The 17,013-nt window shown below is 38.6% G+C and overlaps 1 protein-coding gene across 4 annotated transcripts in view; it reads left to right on the forward strand.

The window, feature by feature from the left end:
• NMNAT2 (nicotinamide nucleotide adenylyltransferase 2) overlaps positions 1 to 17,013 on the forward strand; it is a 211,025-nt gene that overhangs the window by 23,057 nt on the left and 170,955 nt on the right. The window lies entirely within an intron of this gene.

The raw sequence follows: 17,013 nt of genomic DNA on the forward strand, positions 1-17,013 counted from the left end.
TTAATTTCCCTTCATGTAAAGACAAGAGGTGACTTCTTAAGTGGTACAATCTGTGGATCATTAAAGAGACATCTAACCCCGAACATTTTCTATTGTTAACTTCCTGCAGTTCTGGAAACCCCTACCGTGAACTTTCTTTTTTGGGATAAAGGCACTGCATTTTCAGCAAGCCCTTTTTATGTTGCAAATGCGTAACATGATAACGTTAGGGTGGATTTATTCATAGTAGTCCCCTAGCAGAAAGCACTTCCTGAGGAATGAGGTTGGTTTTGGTGGGAGGGAGTTAAAAAACAAAACAAAACAAAACTCTGATGCATGCAACTCTGCAAAGGAAAGTTTATATCCTAGAGATTTGCCAAATGATAGTTCCTGGGTAGTAAGAGGCATTATAAAGGCACTGAGCGTTTAGGAGAAATGGAGAAAGCATGCATCTGTGTAGAGAGTGCAAATATAAACCCCACCCAGTTTTCATGAAGCAAGTATAGTAGCGTGAAGCCCTACAGTGAAACTACAGGAAGATCAAAAGTCACAGTAATTGGGTATAGCTTGACAGATGCTGGTGTCCTCAGTATGGTTTTTTTTTTTAGGTATAAGAGTAATATAACCTGTTATAAAATGGTTTCATACACATAATCTACCCCAGTATTAAACAATATGTATTCTGAATAATAGTAGCCTCTTTGGATGTTAATAGATGTTGCTAAATAATGTATTCTATCACCAAATAAGTTTGGGCAACAATAGTTTAACAGAAGTTTTTTTCTTGGTGAGACATCACAGACCCTATAACATGCAAGTATGTATTTCCCAAAGGGAAAAAAATACGCAATGTGTCCAAAATTAGCTTCCCACAGATCCTTAAAAAAAACAAAAAACCACAGCACATCTTATGAACTAATGTTATGCAGGACAGTGGGGAATAGTTGATCCTTCCTATTCCTGCCCTGGCCTCCCATTTCTATCCTGATGATCTCTTCCATCTTGTTTTACCTTACCCTCCCCTGAATCATTACATATGCTCCATTATGATGTCTATACTTAGAAAATGTTGATGACATCAAAAGTGATGATGACCTCCGTGCAAAGTCTTCCTTAACCACTTACTGCCATATTCCTATACATGGGTACAGTAGGAGTCTCTGCATTTTCTGACCAGTCACAATGTGTAACAAGACTCAGAGAGATCAGTGTCAGACTGGAGCAAGCCTGAATGTGACACCTCATTGTCAGTGAGGCCTGTTCTTTAGGTGTCACGGTGCTCTCTGTAGTCTGGTCTTGCCTTCTCTTAGTCCTCAAAGACTGAGTTTAGGGCTTGGCCTTAGGCCTCCCTAAAGCGGTCATAATGCCTTTTTCCACTCTTCCATGTTTGATCATCTAAATTCCGAAATTCTTAAAGGCTAAAATTAAATTTCTTCAGAGTTAAAAACTCCAGACCATAGAATGCCACCCATCTCTGGCCACTACAAATGTGACATGACTTGGGATAGTGGGATAGCTCTGGCCAACATATTTTCCAAGGGTAAAAGATAGCAGTAGTGGTGGCACTGCTGGTCTTTTTCCTCAAGAGAATCTGATTATATATATGTAAAATCAGAATAGGGCTTACTCCAGCCCTTAGTGTCCATCTGAACATTTTATCTCATTCAGAAGAATTACGAATCCATCTCTAAAGAGCTTTGTAAAATAATTTGTCTTCACTGAAGTCTTGAAGAGGTAGCAAAGTGGTGAATCATATAACGTAACAAACAACAGAACTTTAAAATCCTTTTTCTGTTTGTTTCCCCCAAAACACCCACATCACAGAGGAAGTGCTGTCAAAATGCCCCTTTTCAGCTTTTCAGTCACTCCCCTTATCTCTCACTTGTCTACTTTCTCTTTCCACTTCCTCTTCCTTCCACATGTTTTCCACTGAAAGTTTCTTACCTTTTAAAAAATTAACATGAATCACTTTAGCTTCTCCTCCAGCTATTTTTTCTAGCTCTTATCACCCTTTCTTCCTCTACCTCCCCCCACTTAGTCCATTAACTCAACATGGAAGCTGGGGGAGAACAGAAGGAGAGAGAAGATAGTTCTTACACGTTACACTTTTCTTCTGTTATATACATATACACATAACATGTTATATGTTATACATATTTAATATGTTATATGTATTATATAATATATAACATATGACATATATAACATATATATGACATATTATATATATATATATATATATTTTAATATATAATATGTGGAATGTCCAACAGAGCCTCATTATAACACACTTTGCCATCTGTCCTGTAAGACTGCTAACTTAATGTACCAATCAGGTATTTTCTGGTACTCCAGTAACTAATTCTCTTTTCAAAGTTCATGCCCTTTACTCAATTTCACAGTATAGTAAATGGCGTTCTAAGGAGTCTCTCCAAAGATTGTGTAATTAAGCTGAGTGTGATTAAAACAAATGGACAAAATATCCAGGTATTGGTCATTTCTATAAATAAAGCCAGCCATCTATCTGTCTTGCTCTGGTCTCACGTGGGAAGACCCTCTGATGTTTTACTTGTGCTCAGCAAGATAAGGAAAGCACTAAGTAGGAATTAGGTCAGCTGCTTTCCACTGCCTATCACAGTCATCAAAGCAAATTTCTTAGGCTTAGAAGTTTCATGTCTTTTAAATGGATTCTGTGTTCTCTTTTCTTCTGTACAAACCAGAAAGGTATTTGTAAAACATCCCACTGTCAAGCAAGTTTATACATCATAGTGTATGTATGTGTGTGTGTGTGTGTGTGTGTGTGTGTGTGTAGGCTTTTATGATTATTCTCAACTTATTTTTTGGCTTGCATATCTAATTATTTACTGAAAGAATGTTTCATATGTAAACTATGCAAAAACACATATCTAGGCTGAGTATAAGATTTTAGAATCAAAATTAAGAACTTCTTCAGAGAGAAACAAAACTTGAAAAAGAATGGAAAATGTTAGAATATACTTCCTGATCTTCCTGCTGCTTGATCTTGGTCAGAGTGAAATCAGGATTCAGTGGTGAGGACCACATCCTGTTGCCATGGGAATGATTGTACTGTCACAAATTTAGTACTATGACTTCATGGTGAAAAGGAACAGATGGTCTGGAAGAGAATGAAGGCCTAGGGTTAGCAAAATTGTTTGGGGAATAAGCCATCTTAGATCCTTTTTGGAAGTAGGTAGGAGCATAAATAATAAGCAAAAACTACTTCACTGTGGTTTTACAAAAGCCACTGAGCAAGAAAGAGCTTAGCCAGGTAAAACTACAAAGTTCATTTCCAATGGGAGAAAAAAATATTTTAATGTAGGATGAAGCACAGGTAAAACTACAATACAGCTTACAGTATTCCAAAGCTGCCTCTTCACCCTTCGCCAGCCTCTCACTTCACCACTGTTGAAGTCAGTAATATCTAGAACCCTTAGGGCCAGCAGCAAGGCCCATATCGGCCACATTTTTTTACACCGTCCCATTTTTAGGTATTTCTGGCTTCAGTGTTGGTTTGATTCTGGCATCCCGAGCCGTACATTTCCAAACAGCCTCAAGAACACAAGCTTAGATAGCTGGGCTCGTCGGGTTGAGGCCAGCTGTAGGGGTGTCTATAGCCAGCTCATCTTACCCCCGAGTGGCCACGGGTCCAGACCTAATCTCCAGCCATGTTGGCACTCTGGAAAATAGTCTCCACTAAAATCATTCATCCTTAGAAATACACTTTTTATTTGGAGTAAAGGCAACAAGAGAGATTTCCCATCACTATCAACCTCTGGGAATGATTACCAAGTAAATTAACCAAGAGATGCTAACATCAGTTAGCAACTAGTATGCGCCAGCCGAAGTGCTTAAAAATTCTTTTGTTGCTGTTTCGAAATAACTTTAGATTTACAGAAGAGTTGCAAATATAGTTGGAGAGCTCATGAATATCCTTCGTCTAGCCTCCCCTAACATGAACATGTTTTATAACCGTAGTACAATGACTGACACTGTGAAATTAACATTAGTGCAATACTATTAACTAAACTACTAACTAAATTGTGATTTCACCAGTTTTTCCATTAATGTCCTTTTTCGGCTTTGAGACCCAGTCCATGTTACACTTGGTCATTGCGTCTAAGTTCCCTTAAATCTGTGATAATTTCTCAGTCTTTCCTTGTTTTTCGTGACCTTGACAATTTTAAAGACTACTGATCAGGTAGGTTGTAGAATATCCCTAAACTGGGATTTTTCTGATATTTTCTCATGACTAGACTAAACTTGGAAATGATATCACAGAGTGAAGTGCCCTTCTGATTACATCATATCAGGGTTACATTGTATCAACATGACATAACTGATGATGTTAATCACATGGTTAAGCTGGAGGCTGCCAGTTTTCTGTACTGTGAAGTTACTATTTTTGCCTTTCCGTACTCTATTTGCTAGAAGAAGCCCAGTCCAGTCCATACTCAAGGAGAAGGGAATTAGGCTTCACATTCCAGAAGGATGATTATTAAAGAATTTGTGAACAAATGCTTAAACCACCGCAATAATTAATGTTCTTTTTTGGGGGGGTGAGATACTTTGAAGCTATGCAGATATTCTGTTTCTTCTTAGTTTCACCTGCTAATTTTAGGGCATCTTTCTTGAAGCAGTTATCACTGTGGTGCTCTAATGGTGATTTTCAATTTCTTTAATTCCTTCTATATTATTATTATTATTATTATTTTTATTTATTTTTGGCTGCATTGGGTCTTCGTCCTTGCGCACGGGCTTTCTCTAGTTGTGGCGAGTGGGGGCTAATCTTGGTTGCAGTGCACAGGTTTCTCATTGCCGTGGCTTCTCGTTGCAGAGCACGGGCTCTAGGCACACAGGCTTCTGTAGTTGTGGCACATGGGCTCAGTAGTTGTGGCTCGTGAGCTCTAGAGCACAGGCTCAGTAGCTGTGGCACACGGGCTCAGTTGCTCCACAGCATGTGGGATCTTCCCGGACCAGGGCTCGAACCCACGTCTCCTGCACTGGCAGGCGGATTCTTAATCACTGCGCCACCAGGGAAGTCCCGTAATTCCTTCTATATTATTATATGGAATTCTCCTGTAACAAAGATTTGTCTGCCACCCAATTTATTTATTTATTTATTTCACTTATTTATAGTAGTATAGACTCATGGATATCTATTTTATTCTTTGAATTATAATCCAATACTGTAATTATTTATTTTGTTGTTCAGATTGTTCCAATTTTGGCCCTGGGTCCTGTGTCCTTTTGATATACCCTGTGCAGGAAAGAGTTAACACAGCAGGCCAGAGGCTGCTATCTTTAGAAGGGCCTGCTTGCAAGGTTGCCCTTGGCTGGCATCTGTGAACTTGGTTTGTGAAAACTTCCCCACACTGATATGGAAAATTCTCTATACTGGTAAGGTTGTTTTGCCCACTTAAGACACTGAATACCTGTTTCCTTCTGAGAGCCTGGGATTTTGGTAGATGCCAGCCAAAGCATGCCTACATGACTAGTCCCCAATAAAATCCCTAAACGCTGAGTCTTAAATGGGCTTCCCTAGGAGAAACATTACACATGTGCCACTGCATTTTCACTGCTAGCAAAGGGAACACACCTAGTGTGTCCTCTCCTGGACCTCTGGTATAGAAAGCCTGTGGGTGGATTTCTCCAGACTCTGGCCAATGTGTCTTTTTCCCTCAGTTATCTGCTGTGTAACCTCATTGTGTCATTGTGATAAATTTTAGTCATTAGTACAATAATATGTTGAGCCCTGCGAAGTCCTTCTAGCATAATACAGAATGTGTGAGCAGTCTTGGATGCCCCAAAGACCTTATCCCTTAAGGGAAGTGCCTTATCCTTTATTTTTTTTAGCACTTCCTTACTTTGTGACACTACAAGAAGCTCCAGACTTGTATTTTCTTCATCCCAGTCATAGAATCAGCCATCTCTTCAAAGAGTCTTGGTTTCTTTACTGGAGAATGATAATTAGAAAGCAAGATCGGGGTGCTCATCACTAATGGGGTGCCATTGCTTCTAGGCCCTTTGAGCAGATAGAAAGGGAAATGTATGTATGTTTGCTAACTCATATGTACACACAAATTTATATTTATTTCTGTATCTTTCTACCTGTGTATACACACATGGTGAATTCATACGTATAGAATCAGTTTTAATCTAGAACTACAGGGTTCATTCTAGCCTTCTCTGCTTGTTTGTAACTTCTTTCTTTGACAGTGAGAAACCTGGCTTTCATTAGCTACAATTTATTTACTTACTTGTTCAACCCTAGTATACATGCATAGTAGTTTCAGAATTGCTAACTTATACCCCTGTGAGAAACAAATTTACCAAGGAAAGTAAGGCATTTATGTACAGTTGCACTTACTTTAGCCTTATGATAGCCAGTCAAAACATATTTCCAAAATTACTTTGGTCAGCTCATTTTCCCCCATCCATTTCAGTTAGGCTATAACATATATTTGTAATACAGTTAGATTTGTTAGTCTGCATTCCATCCTGGGATCCTCCCACCCTTATCCCCCCACCATCCTGGTTGATTCTGAAAATTTGCATACGGTAAATTTCACTCTTAGTTTTACAGTAAATTACACCTTCTTAGACTAGGTGTAACATTCTATGGGTGTTGACAAATGTATAGAGTCACATATCCACCACCACAGTAATTTCCAACACCTAAAATGTGCCTTGTGCCAGCCCCTTTGCAGTCAACCTCTTCCCAACTCCTGGCAACCACTGATGTGTATTTTCTGTCTCTACGGTTTTGCCTTTTGCAGAATGCCAGTTAAATAGCACCATACAGCATGTAGTCTTTTAGATCCGGCTTCTTTCACTTATCAAATGCATTTAAGATTCATCTATGTTGTTGTGTGAATCAAGAGTTCATTTTGTAAAAATTGCTGAGTAGTATTCCATTGTACAGAGGTATTACAATTTGTGAATCTGTTCACCTCTGAGGACATCTCAGTTGCTTCTAGTTTTTAGTGATTATGAATAGAGCTACTGTAAATGTTCATTTACAGACTTCTACCTGTACAAGTTTTTCAATTCACTTTCATAATTACCTAGGATTGGGATTGCTGGGCCATATTATAAGTGTATGTTTTACTTTGTTAAGAAACTACAAACTAGCTGTACCATTTTGTATTTCCACAAGCAATGACTGAGAGTGCTTGTTGCACAGCATTTTAACCAGCATTTGGAATTGTTAATTTAAAAAAAATTTTTAGTCATTCTAGTAGGTGAATAGAGGTATCTTATTGTAATTTTCATTTTCCTTTTCCTAATGATTAATGACTTTGAGCATCTTTTCATATGCTTATGTGCCATTTGTATAATTTCTTTGGAAAAGTAGCTCATCTTTTTTTGGGGGGGTGTTATTTTCTTGTTGAGTTATAGCAGTTTTTTATACTCTGGCTCTAAGTCCTTTATTGGACATGTGAATTGCAAATATTTTCTCCAGCTCTATAGCCTGTCTTGTATTCTTCCTAACCATGGTTGTTCGTTGTTTGCAAAGCCAAACTTTGTAATTTTGATAAGACCAGTTTATCAATTTTTTCTTTTTTTTTTTCTTAATAAATTTATTTATTTAATTTTTTTATTTTTGGCTGCGTTGGGTCTTCGTTGCTGCATGCAGGCTTTTCATTAGTTGCATTGAGCAGGAGCTCCTCTTCGTTGCGGTGCACGGGCTTCTCATGGTGGTGGCTTCTCTTGTTGCAGAGCACGGGCTCTAGAGCGCAGGCTCAGTAGCTGTGGCTCATGGGCTTAGTTGCTCCGCGGCATGTGGGATCTTCCCGGCCCAGGGCTCGAACCCGTGTCCCCTGCATCGGCAGGCAGATTCTTAACCACTGCACCACCAGGGAAGCCCAATTTTTTCTTTTTATGGATTGTGCTTTTGGTGTTATATCTAAAAACTTATCACCAAATCCAAGATGATGCAAATTTCTATATTTTCTTCTAGAAACTTGATATTTCTACATTTTACATTGAGATGTGTGGTCCACTTTGAGTTAATTTTTGCATAAGGTGTGAAGTCTGTGACATGGTTCTTTTTTTTTTTTTTCCCCTTTCTTTTGCATATGTATGCTGAATTGTTTCAGTGCCATTTATTGGAAAGACTATACTTTCTCCATTGAACTGTCTCTGCACATTGTTAAAAATCAGTTGCTTATTTCTGGCCTCTTCTGTTCCATTGATCTATGTGTCTATCCTTTTGCCAATTCCACACAGTCTTGATTACTGTAGCTTTATGGTAAATCTTAAAATTGATATATATAAGTGTATATATACTATATAAATATAATGTATATATTGTATCCTGTTTACTTATAACATCTGAGTCTACTCATGATGATTGTTTTGTCTATACAGGCTGTCAGCCTATTGTATTAAATGCATTATCTCAAAGTTTTCAAATGCGACTAAGAGTTCAAAGAGGATTTTTTAAATGTATTTATATTTTATGATCATCTAAGATTATTCTCAATCTTGTCATATAATGTTAGTCCCCATGTTTGTTTCTAGGTGAGTTTGTACAAATGAGTAACCTAAAGTAACAGCATATAATATTAAATGAGTGGAAAATCATGTCAGACTCCTATTAATCTGCATCTCTTAAAATGATAATAAGTGTCCTGCATATATGGCTGTACTCATATTGATTAGTTTTACCAGTTATGTGGGCAAAACTAGCTTTTATAGTGATAAAATTAATTGGAAAGATGTTTTCACAGAAAAGTACTTTGGCTTAAGTTATTTAATAACTTGAAACTTTGATTAAAAGTGATGAAAATAACATAGTGCCAACTAATGAGTAGCAGCTGACCTAATACGTAAATTTACTTGCATCAAGTGAAGGATAAATGATGTCATGCTAATTATACAAAAGCAGTGCTTCTAGCAGTTTTAATAGAGGAGTAGGAGAATTAAATAATCTGCACCAGAACAGTTTCATATTGCAAGTGGTTATATTGCTTCGATATGGTTTTCGTCAGCCCAGTTTTAACAGGTTATTGGCAGAAGTGTGGTAGTACAAACTTAAAAAAAGAATTTTGTACTAACTAGTATTTTTTCCAGAATTGTATTTTGGGGTACACTATTGAATAATGAAAAATCCAATATTGGATTTGGAGTTAATAACAAATTCATTGTTTAAAATGAAGAGCAGTAACAATAACAACAGCCCAAATTTTAGTCAATCTCAAAATTAAATTAAGCCTCATTGCTTTCTCCCCCTTATTTGGAATTGGCACCTGAGTCCTTTGAACAGAGGCAGCCCTCTGATGTACTTAAGGAGGCAAGTTGGTGATCTATAATGGCACCAGGGCACTTGGCAAAGGAAACAAGTAGGACTTGAAATCCATCTAGAGGAAGAAGCGTCTTATCTAATTTACACAGAGGTGTCGAATGGGGTAATGGCAGCCCTACTTGAAGAATCCTTTTGTTTGCTAGGTCTGCTGTATCAGTCAGGATACATATAGTTGCAAGTCACAGAACATGTGACAAATAATGGCTTAAGCAATTAACACATTTATCTGGAGATAGATGGTTCCAGGGTTGGGAAGCAGCTCAATGATGTCATTAAAGATATATCAATATATATATCTTTTTACTTTGACATCCTTTAGTGTTGAATGTTCCTCCTCAGATAGTCATCTCATGGTAACAAAATTGTTGCTGTAGCTGCAAGATCACATTTTCATACAATTGTTTTGAACTCTCATCTCTGTTTTTAACAAGAGTAAAAATCATTCCCAGGAGTAAATTACTCCTCCCACCCCAGCCTAATTTCCCTCATGTGTCATTGGCCAGAACTGGGTCACATAGCCACACTGGCCTCAAAGAGAGCTGGGAATGGCAGCCTAAAAAAAGGAAGAAGAGAATTGGCAAACAACAGTGTCTACCACACGCATAAAAGAAAAGTATCTTTCTTACCATCTGTCTCAAAGGCCACCTCCAAGTTTGGTGAGCAAAAAAGCAGCGCAACCACCCTCTTCTTTGACTCTGGAATTTCTTTCTTAAATAACTTTGCAATCTCTATATTATCACACTCATTCAGACTAATTGGAAAGAAGATAAATTGAATTAGTTTGATATAAAAATATAGAATAATTTTAGTAACTTGTGTGTCTATCACTTTAAAGAGCACCTTTTCAGTGAGGACTGGGCTTACCAGAGAAGGCCAAGAACTAATCCTCCAGAGGAAGCGTTAAGCGATGAACACTCATCACCTGGGATAAATGTATTCTTTGTACCCAAATGGCTCTACCAAGCTTCTTTTTTTTTTTTTTTTTTTTTAGAAATTTCATGTCTGAAACATTTATATTAACATATTTCCATACAAATACAAATATAAGATTTTTAGAAATTTCATGTAATGTCTGAAACATTTATATTAACATATTTCCATTCTACCAAGCTTCTTAAACATTTTTTTCTGTACTCCCCCCGCAACCCTGCTTAAGATGTGCATCTTTTATGTGTATGTAGAGGAGGGGCTCATCAAGGGAGCAACTAAAGGAAACTTCGCACATCCCCACAACTCCAAAATCAGGGCCAGATGCATCTGTGTTTATCATCATGCCAGTTACCCAGAGGACTGAGGACTGTCTGTCATCCTTTCACCAGATACTGAAGTGTCCTCCAGGCAGAGGAAATAAATAGTAGAACAACTCCTTTTGGTTCCCCTAATTGACTGCTTATTCATCCTTCCCTCTCCCATGCCACTTCTCAGGAGCTATTTGTACATGACTCTGCCCCAGTGGAGACAGCTCTCTCTGTTCCCCAAGCAAGACCGCTTGCCTATCTTCACTTTAGAGTAGGACTGACAAAGATGATAGGAAATATGAGAGCTGAGTGGGGCTGTGTGGAAGGTGGACACAGACATCAGGGGCCCCCTGTAAAGAAGGCATCCCATTCGCCATGAGTCACACCAGAGCACTCAAAGGGTCCTGTCTTTAATGTGACCTTAGAACCAAAACTTACTCTTACTTTGCCCCAGTGCCTTTCTCTATGATGAGTAATGAGAACTCAGCCAGACTTTGAAGCACAAGAATGACTTTACTATACAGTATGGGAACATCAAGCCAAGACTATTTACAAAATGCCAATTTTACCTATGCAGCATAGAGACTGAATCCACTTTGCTCCTTAACTCCACTGCCAGGCCACTCAGGTCCTACCTCTCAGGGCTTAGTGACTGGGAAAGAACAAAGAAAGGCACCTCCTAATTCTGAGTAAGGCAAAGGTCTTGATGACTGGGCTCTACAGCCTTTGTGTTCAGATTTAAAATAGCATGGTTATCGCCCTTGACAGTCTGAATGCCTCAATTCTCCCTCATTCTTAAGCCAAAGTGATTTCTGTAGCCAGCAGCCCGGAGTAGGACACTGGAATTTGGAATCAAGGTTCTGATCTACTCACTTACTAGCTGTAACTTGAGGAAGTCACTTAAATTCCCTGAGCCTTGCTTTCTTTCCTCAGATGAAAAATCCATAACAGAGCCTGCAAAAGCTTAGTTCACAACATCATGTATTACAAGAATCAAATAGGATAACATGTGTGAAAGCACTCTGAGCTCTAAATGGCTCCATGCATATAAACAATTATTGGATCAAGTTCTTCATAAAAACTGATTATTAATTCTGCTCTGCTATTCCCTTGTAGAGCCCTAGGGTTCTGTACTCATTTTTCTCCCTCTCTTTTCCCAGTCATCATCTAGCATTCTGCTTGATTCATCCTTCCCACCATCTCCCTTCCCCTACTCGGGGAACACACACACACAAAACCTATAATTCTTTCACCCATTATTCTAATTCCTGTCAATCAATTTCTTATTCACTGCATATTTACATTTCCAAAATAACTGCATTTACATATAATTTGCTCTTGCCTACACAAAAAGTGGGTACAGCTAGATACAGCATTTAAGGTGATGTGTCATGTAGGTTTCAATTCAGGAAACAGAAACAACTCTAGGTATTTCAAGCAGAAAGGACTAAAAACAAGGGACTATGTGCTTAGGAAATTCTTTGGGAGTACTAAAGAAACTGAAGTTAGGTGCCACCACATGACTCTAGCTTTCAAGGGCACACTGTGACAGCTGTAGTCCACAGGAAGCTGCCAAACTGCCTCTCAACACCCATCACTTCGGTGACTAGAATTTAGGGACTACAGGATGTGGGTTCTGGCTTCAAACACACATCAACAGTGTTGCTTAGCAGCAAGAGCAATAGTAAGATGGCTTTCTTATCACTTTTGCCTTCCAAATCTCACACAGGACATGCCCTGGTAGAATGTAATTAGTATCCGGAAGTCTGACTGCCAGAGAGTCTGAGAAATGTTGTTTCTAACTTTTCAGGCCCTAAAGTTCAGGAACATACATAGAGGGCTTTGAAGATGGATGTCTACTTCCAGCTGACAATAACCTGTTCCAGGGTGTGACTTTATTCCTTCCAGAATGGACAACACAACCGTGGTCTAAAAGAGAGCTTGAGAGGAGAGGGGAAGAACAGGCCCACAGATCTTATAGTTACAGATCTTATAGTTACAGGCCTTACAAATACCTAGTAGGATTTATTTGGTGCAGTCCTTTTCTTAGATTTTAAGACATCCAACTCAGAATAGGAGTAAAAAATTATGCACAGAGTGGAGCCAGTCATAAGGAAAAATCATTCCACATTTATGAAACCAGTAGTTTTTGAGCCGTTGCTATGTGCCAGACTGTGACAGTCACTGGGGTATAACAGTGAACAAGATAGAAGCTGTTCCTGCTCTCATTGAAGTTTGGGGTGAGTTCGGTACTAGAAGTGCCAGGTTGACTACCCAGGTTCGAAGCCTGCCTCCCCCACTTATTAGCTGTGTGAACTTAAACAAGTTACTCGTGTCTCAGTTTCCTCAGCTGTAATGTATAATCAAAGAACCTATTATGCTTAACTGAGATTCAGTGAAAATTAAATGGGGTAATGAACACAGAGTGCTAAGCACACTGCCTGGTACATGCTAGGGTCTGAATAAATGTTGGTGAAGAGCGTGAGCAAATCAAAAGGCAATCACCATGCCGGACACTGTGATAATGCTGTGATACAGAAAAAACCAGCACCTGTGAGGAGAGGCATTAACTCAGACCTACGGGGCTCACAGAAGGCTCAGGAAATAAATTAAGTCGATTTAGGTTTGCATTTGCTGGCTAAGAGAGAGCATGCCACATTTGATGCCTAAAAGAAGTTCATTGTGGCTGGACTAAAGGGAATAGGGTGAAGAGAGGGGGCAGTTAGGAGCCAGATCATGAGGGGACTTGTTAGACTTTTAAGAGTTTGGATAGTATTCTGAGGACCGCAGGAAGCCGTTGAAGGATTCAAAGCCAGAGAGTGATACGATTTGATTTATATTTTAGGGAAATATCCCTTTGGCTGGAATATGAAAAATGGCTTAGGGAAGGGAAAGATTACTGGCAGGAAACCCAGCCAGAATTCTTCGGTAATTAAAGAGAGAGAGAAAGGTGGCCTGAAGCTGAAAAGTAGCAGAAAGATACAGAAAAATGGAACAATTCTGGGGATATTTAGGAAGTAATTGGCTGGAAAGTAAGATATGCTGTTTTTTTCCCCACTATCCCACCTCTTCCCTTTGTCACTTCTTTTTTTATATAAATTTATTTATTTACTTATTTACTTATTTTTTGGTTGCGTTGGGTCTTCGTTGCTGCGCGGGCTTTCTCCAGTTGCGGTGAGCAGGGACTACTCTCCGTTGCGGTGCGCGGGCTTCTCATTGCGGTGGCTTCTGTTGTTGCGGAGCACAGGCTCTAGGCGCGCAGGCTTCAGTAGTTGTGGCACGTGGGCTCAGTAGTTGTGGCTCGTGGGCTCTAGAGCGCAGACTCAGTAGTGGCGCACGGGCTTAGTTGCTCTGCGGCATGTGGGATCTTCCCGGACCAGGGCTTGAACCCATGTCCGCTGCATTGGCAGGCGGATTCTTAACCACTGTGCCACCACGGAAGTCCCCTATTCACTTCTTTATTCATTTAGATTGGGAAACAAAAATTCTTTAACAAACTTATTTTCTTAGGTAACAGATCAGTGCTGTAATAGTGGTCTCCAGATGCAGATACCCCATGCTAGTTATTTAACATAGTGGAGACATTAGTATTGCAAATTTAAGGCCACATGGATAAAAAAAGATGGAGTGGGGACTGTATTTGCATTTGGCTTTTGCTTTGGTGACCCTCACATTCTGCAGCATAGTTTAGTGATCACCATCCATTCTCTTGTTAGGATAGTCTTTTTTTTTTTTTTTTAAATGAGGTATAATTGGGAATTCCTTGGCGGTCCAGTGGTTAGGGCTCCACACTTTCACTGACGAGGGCCCAGGTTCAATCCCTGATCAGGGAAGTAAGATCCCACAAGCCACAGAGCGTGACCCAAATAATAATAATAATAATAATAATAATAATAATAATGTGTAATTGACATATAACATTATATTAGGGAATTCCCTGGCGGTCCAGTGGTTAGGATTCCTCACTTCCACTGCAGGGGGCATGGGGTCGATCCCTGGTTGGGAAACTAAGATCCCACAAAAAAAACAAAACAAACAAAACCCCCCAAAAAACATTATATTAGTTTCAGCTGTACAACATAATGATTTGATTATATGTATGTATTGCAAAATGATCACAATAAGGCTAGTTAACATCTGTCCCCATACATAGTTACAAAAATTTTTTTTCTTATGACGAGAACTATTAGGATCTACTCTCTCAGCAACTTTCAAATGTGCAGTACAGTATTGTTAAGTACAGTTACCATGCTATTCATTATATCCCAGGATAATCTTTTGATCTGAGCTACTTCTCTAGAGCCATTGTAGAGGTAATAAAAGGTATCATGTCACACCATCTTTATCATTCCTCCTCTAGTTCCCGGGCCTGTTTTTCATGGGGGAGTTTAATTTTGGGGTGTTCGGGGTATTAGAAGTGGAACCCCAAACTGCTTTCTACATCTTCTGTGTTTGGGAAATGATGGGATTGAAATTCTAGGTTATATCTGACTTAACCAAATTGCGAGGTATTGATGTAATGGAAAAAATATTTTGTATTTTACGTCCCCTAGCCTTCATTTAATGCTCCCTTGAGCCGAATGTGTTTTCCATTTGGGTGACTTAAAGGAGGGAGGCAGAGATATTCTCAGATGCCATTTCAAGGAATTATTTTACTTCTTAATCAATTATACTTCTTGCTAAGTCTGTTAGAACTGATTTTTCTGTCTCTTGGGAAAAGAGATCTTTGGTCTCAAGATGAAAGTAATGATTTGTACATGCCCCTCACCCTATTATCTGAAAGAAGTCATGATAAATAAATCAACAAATATCTGAGTTAGTTGAAGAAATTTGTTATTTTTAATGGTATACAATGCTTATTGGTTATAAAGACCCATGTACTTTTTTTCTTTCACTGTGGTGCCAGCAAAATTGGCATGTTTATAATTGATAATCAGGTTTTAAAATTTGGAAACATCTTTCATTTTTGAAATATGATTAGAATAATTAAAGAAATTATAAGTTTGAGTGAGACTTGGGAGATTTAGAGCTAGAGGAAGAAGGATCTTAATCTTGGGTACATTTTTTTTTTTTTTAATCTTGGGGACATTTTTCATCCCACAGATGTAAAAATATCTCCTTGTGAGGAAAACGGGAGAATAATGCCAATCACTTTAGCTGTATCCCTGAAGATGTTTACCTTGAAGAGAAGGGGAGAAAACAAAGGAGAAAGAACTATACAAATGTAGAGAACTGAAGAGAATCCCAAGGAGTCATGGTTTCTCAGAATAATATTTTTTTCTCAGAATCATTTTTACCAGGAAACATGAAATAAATATTCAATACCTGACTTAATCCCAGGAACTAGGGAGCCACATTTGTGTGTGTGAGTTTGTGCACTTCCTATGAAGGATGATCTCTAATATTACTTTGGAAGCCAGCTTCGTAAACATGGAATAGTTTTACCCTGATTTGTGATGTAAATGGATGATTAATCTGGACTAGGTAATAGAGAGATAAGTGAGTATACATACTCACACTGCTAGACTTTACATATGCACATTTCAAATCACACCCAATAGACACTTAAGCCTGCCCATCAGAACAGATATTTATTGCAGGGAAGGTTCTGGGTTGGACTGTCTGCCTTGAGCCATTTGGAAACTGAACTGGCTGGAGCCAGTTGCAAGGTTTAGGTTGTGGGAGAATGACTCAGGTTCCTTTTCCAATTAACCAGTTGTTGGAAACTTGAAATATTGGACCAAATTATATTACCTAAGTTAAAACAAGAACCCCTGAGAATAGATCACGATATATATTAAGGTACATGTATTATGCAAGGGTTGACATTCCTATTTCTATATCTTATGGACCAGCCTTGGAATCTTCACTGAGAATAAATTTGTTGTCAGTATGTTTTTTGGTATTTGTTTTCATTGGTTGATATATATATATACACTATTAGCGCATTCCCAAAGCCATTACCCTCTAAGATTGGAACTGCCAGAAACATCCTTGACAAACTCATCAATAGAAACACTGAACACTTAAAAACAGTAGGTATTTTGTATGGAATAACTGTGGAGTTTGACCTAAAGCTGAGGATATACTTTAAAAATAAAAACCAAAAAAACTCATTTACTCACACATGGTCTTATTTGATCCATATAGGACCCCTATAAAGCACACAGGGCATGTATTATGGTATAGTAGTCCCCACTTATCAATGGGAGATACGTTCCAAGACCCCCAGTGGATGCCTGAAACTGGGGATAGTACCAAATCCTATATATACTATGTTTTTCGCTATACGTAAAAACCTATGATAAAGTTTAGTTTATAAATTAGGCACAGTAAGAGATTGACAACAATAATAATAACATAGAACAACTACAACAATATACTGTAATAAAAGTTATGTGAAAGTGGTCTGTCTCTCAAAAATTTCTTCTTGTACTCTATCACCCTTCTTGTGATGATGTGAGATAA

Source organism: Balaenoptera borealis (assembly GCF_965194805.1).
Source record: "Balaenoptera borealis genome assembly, chromosome: 1".
Lineage (NCBI taxonomy): Eukaryota > Metazoa > Chordata > Mammalia > Artiodactyla > Balaenopteridae > Balaenoptera > Balaenoptera borealis.